General features: G+C 40.1%; 1 pseudogene; it reads right to left on the reverse strand.

Annotated features, from left to right (window-relative positions):
* Positions 1–3,884: 3,884 nt before the first annotated feature.
* Positions 3,885–4,937, reverse strand: LOC117853488 (uncharacterized; annotated as a pseudogene).
* Between the last annotated feature and the right edge of the window lie 296 nt (positions 4,938–5,233).

Raw genomic sequence — 5,233 nt, forward strand, 5'->3', positions numbered from 1 at the left:
CACTTTTTTTTCTAAAAACTACCTTTGAAAAGGGTCGTGTTGCAAAATGGAGGGTCAAATCGTAAATAAGCACATTGAAAAGAAAAATCTAGTTAATACCTGTTATCTCCCTATCGTCTATCCTCCTGTCATTCCATCCCTGAGATCTCTGAAATCGATTGGATCCCCTTCTCTCTTAAAAAAAACCCGACTCGATCTGCTTCCTGTACGGCAGCCGCTGGCGTCGCGGCATCCGGCGAGCCCCGCAGCCGGTGGGTGGAGCGCCACGGGAAGCGCTTTCCCATGCAGCACCGCCGCTGCCGCCCCCTTCAGCTGCTGTGCGGACGATGCTGCTGCGGCCTTCTGCTCTCGCGCTGGCGCCGCGTTGTGCTGCTACTTGCGCCGCCGCTTGCTCCCGGAGGGTCCCCGCCATCAGACGGAAGACGCGTGCGCAGCTGATCCGGCACGGCGGCACCTCCGTCGACGACTGGCAGCGCCGGGTACAACGGGCGTTCCGCGGGTGATTTTGCCTGGGAGCACGAGCCAGAGCCGTCCTTTCATGGCAACATTCTCTCTGCTCATTAAATTATGCACACGTAGGATAGTTTTGCGGTACTATATAGGCAGCAGTTGTTTAGTCCCGAATGTTTAAGATACTAATTAACAATTAAATATAAGTTAATTACAGATTAATTTGTGAGAGGAATCTATTAAGTATAATTAGTCCATGATTTGACCAGATGATGCTACAATAAATATGTGCTAATTAAAAATTAATTAAATTTAATAAATTTGTCTCGTGAATTAGCTACGACCGATGTACTTAGTTTTATAATTAGTTCATGTTTAATTTTTCTAATTAGTATCAAATATTATCCGTTCACGTTTAATTTTTAAATATGGCTCGACGTAAGAGATCAGTCACCTCGCTCCAGCCGCCGCCCGCATAAACAGGAGAGAGAGGGCACGGTTCCCATTACACAGTGAACTTCCACAGCTTTGGATGCCAAGCCACCTGCCTTTCTTGGTCAAAGGTAATCCCAGTCCCTGGTAAGCTCAGCTGCTGGTCTGTTCTTTCTGTAACCACTCGTACGTCGGTACATTGAGGTCTGCCAGAATGCCAATTCAATTTGGGGGCGTTTGGATACCAGCCTAAACTTTAGCTCTATCACATCGGATGTTCGATATTAATTAGGAGAACTAAACATAAGTTAATTACAAAACTAATTGCAGAATTCGTAGGCTAAATCGCGAGACGATCTATTAAGACTAATTAATCCATCATTAGTGAATAGTTACTGTAGCACCACATTGTCAAATTATGGACTAATTAGACTTAATAGATTCGTCTCACGATTTAGCCTAGAGGCAGGGGCGGATCTAGGGCCCGGGCTGCAGCCCGGGGCGAGCCCATGTAGTCCTTTAACATACGTGGTATTTAGCCTAATAAAAGGAGGTTTATGAGGTATGATTAGACTATTTTGGTTGTGATTCAGCAACTTAGCCCGGGGTGCAGCCATGTTTTGGATCCGCCCCTGCCTAGAGGTTGTGTAATTAGTTTTATAATTAGTCTAGGTTTAATACTCCTAATTAGTGTCAAACATTCGATGTGATGGGGGTTAATTAACCCCCCCTCCCAAAACACCCCCTTTGTCTCTTCGTTCTCGTGAATAAGGGCAGTCCCAATGGAAGAAACCAACCTAGTTTCCATAGTCTAGGATATTGTATCAAGAAATCATCATTCACAATGCAACTTTTTTATCTAGAGTCTAAATAAAAATCCAACCAATCATTCTCCCTTCTAGTACCAGATCCTCTGTGCATCATATAAAGGAGCTCGAGTGATGGGTAGCAGCGGTGCAAGCGTAAAGGATCCTGCAGTAATTAAGAAGAAACTACTTGGGTCTCCCCAATGCAGAATCGCTGGTTTCTTGGCTCATTGGTGCGCGTGAGGACTTGGTTTCCTCTCTAAGAAATGGTTTCTCTCTCTCTCTCCATAATAAATCTACTGCCACATCAGCAAATTGCTTAGTTGGCATGACAATTAAGAGGGATAGAAACTATCATCAATGTTCTATTGGGACTGCCCTAAAGCTTCTTTTTTTTGAAAACTGAATAAAGCTTCGTGGTTTTCAAAAGAGTTACACCCTGCCGAGATTATCTTAAGCTGATTACAGAATTTTATAGCGCACCCAGGGACGGATGTTCATTGGGGCCAAGGTTGGCCCGCCCCCCTCATCTGAAAAAAAAATTCTATAAGAGAGGTCCTTCATTTCACTGCTTAATTCACAAGCAAATACTAATAGATCCCTATTTACCTGTCAGGTTAAACATGGCCCCATTTATAATTCCATCCAAGCTCAGCCACTGAGCAGAACGTACCATTTCAACTTTTTAAAGACTTATTTTGTTTTTGTTAAGATAAGACTTTAACCAGTGTCAAGTAATTATTTTATTAATACCTTTCATATGATGTAAAGTTGTGCACTTCAAAAATATCTTAAAATGCGAGTATGCTGTCAAAAATATACATGAACAAAGTAATTATTGGTCAAAATTTTATTCTAATGAAATGAAATGTCTTGCAAGTTGCAACAAAGAGAGTATTATCAAACAATTCCCTCTTTTTCACTAGATTTAAGAATAGTTTAACAAAAGATCAATTTTTCTATGCCACAATCCTGTAATATTGTAACACCTTATCTTAGAGCAAGTCCGATAACTTGTTGATATCCCAAGCACTCAACTCTGTCTATTTCTAACGCGGTCTGAGGGTAGCGGTGAAGAATGCGTTATGGGCGGAGAGTGTGACCATAAAAGAAACAAAGAATTGATGAAAATTAGGAGGCGTTTGGTTCGGCCAATGGTGCGGTAACGTTATCAACTACCGCTGCTATCTGTTACAGAGTAACCATTCACGTGTTTTGTTTGGTTCCCCTCTGTAACGGTAATCACTTCCTTTTCGGTGTTTGGCTGGAACAATGGTAATCGGATAGCAGAGTGTTGTGGATGCACGCTTACTGGGCAGCACATGCATATCAAAACAACCATGGTCTGCTACTTTTGACTGACACTTACATAATAAAGTATCCATAATTAACAGAACATCTCTTCTAGTCACAAAAGAGAAAATCTAATACAAAAATTTTGCAAATTTTCAGCAAACCTCTAGAATAAGCTGAGTATACCTTTGGATTTTCAGCAAACTACACAAACATAAAAAATGGGATACTCCAAACTGAAGACAGAAGCACCCTTTGGATTTTCACCTCCATCTCACACAGGATAGTTTAACCATATGGACTCGGAAAGATGCAAGCTCCCTATCTTGATCCACCTTCTATCCTATTCCTTCTCTCCTCCTCTTCAAAAGAAAAAACATAACAAGTAATGAGCTGTTAAATTTATTTATAGAAAGAATAATAGACAATGATTTAGCAAGCATGTTCAACCAGATGTTACTTCTAATATCAATAATTGACTGAATTTTTTCGCTCAATATTAGCAGCCTTAAACTACAAGCAATGAGCTATATATAATACAATATGTTAGCATGATATGACTACAAATTTAGCAAATAGAATTGTACATTTTATTTTTAACAGATTAAACAGAATATGCAATTAAATAGATAAGAAATCCACATATCCAATTGAAGAACAGAATTGATTTGCTACACAAATTCTAGGAAATACTTTAACTAACCATCTATGGTTGGTCTGAAACCATCTCTGCAGCACTATGTTAAACAATACAGTATTCTAGCATGTTGTGAGCTAAACAGTATAATCTTATATTAGAATATGTTGGCATGTTATAATTGTAAACTTAGCTGAATTCTTGTGATAAAAACAAGCATCTGATGTATGGCAGTAAATAAACAGCTGAAACAACATAGCAAAGTGTCACATACCAAGCATGTTTAGAATAAATTCTCTCCTCAGTGTCTCTTCCAGCGTTAATAGCATGCTCATTTGGTCTGGAATTCTCACAAACACACTAGCAGCTTTGACTTGTTCGCTCCCTGTGAACCCAAGCTTGTGCAGCTCTGTTGTTGCCTTTTCTCTTAACTTTTGCTGATGATCCTCTTTGGAATTTTTCTCTTGAACAGCAACCTCACGTTCCATCACTGCTGCCATTTTTCCCATATTTATAGCCACACCTTTTAGACCACCTTGGACTTCATGTAACATATCCAAACTAGGGTCACTTGATATTGCAGATGCATGATCCTTTCCCTTCCTATCTGTCTTCCGCCTCTTCAAGCTTGATGAACCTGAGTCAATAGAGCGTCTAGGGGTTTCTCTAGACATCCTATCCTCCTCCTCCTCTTGATGGTTACCATCTTCAATTGCAAGTTCTTTCTCTATGTTTCCAACTGCTTCGCTAAGCCCTTCTGCACCTTCACTAGTAGCTATGTCACTCCCATATACGACAACCAATGAATCATAATATGGGAAAGCAACACCATATATGCCCTTCGCTTTAGGATGAAACTACAAAGGAATGCACAAGTGTTTATCAACCTTGGCAATCGACACAGAATGTTGTATTGCAAGTTGAAATGAAATACCTACATTGAAGTAAAGTTTAGACATACCTTACAATGCGCTTCATACTGTGTTCTTTTCACATTGAAGCATCTTTCTATTCTCATCCTAGTTGAAGCCACTTTTGTTAAGCATTACCTCCAATGCCTCGAACTTTGTTCTAAAGTGCCTTGCTCTTGACTCAATGTGAGGAACAATAGATATTCCACAGTTAGGTAACTTTTCAGCCAGATGAGTCTCAAGCACTGAACAATATCCATTCTTAAAGCCTCCCTCGCCCTTCCACCTTGGGTCCAAAGATATCTCATACAAGACTTTAACCAATTCATCATCCTCGGCATTAGTCCACTTCCTTTGATTCTTTCCCCTACCACGGATTGTTGTTGTTGAGCTCTTAGATAAATCCATAGCTACACAAAATGATAACATGTTAGAAGGATTGTAGAACAAATCTACAAGTACTAAACAAGAACTTTAAACTCAGTAACCAGAAATAAAAAAGCAAACCTTAATGAGAAACAGAAGCCCTATAATTATTATACAGCCTTTGAGTGAGAACATCTCGAAAATTAGTCCACTCATTAGTTGTCGACACACACATGATAAATTTTGGTTCACTCATTTCCCCCTCTGTAATTTCCCCTGATGATTCCCCTAATGAGTCATACTCCTCCATTTCCATTGGATCAACAGACATTCTTTGC

The sequence above is a fragment of the Setaria viridis genome, chromosome 4 (genome assembly GCF_005286985.2).
Source record: "Setaria viridis chromosome 4, Setaria_viridis_v4.0, whole genome shotgun sequence".
Taxonomy (NCBI): domain Eukaryota; kingdom Viridiplantae; phylum Streptophyta; class Magnoliopsida; order Poales; family Poaceae; genus Setaria; species Setaria viridis.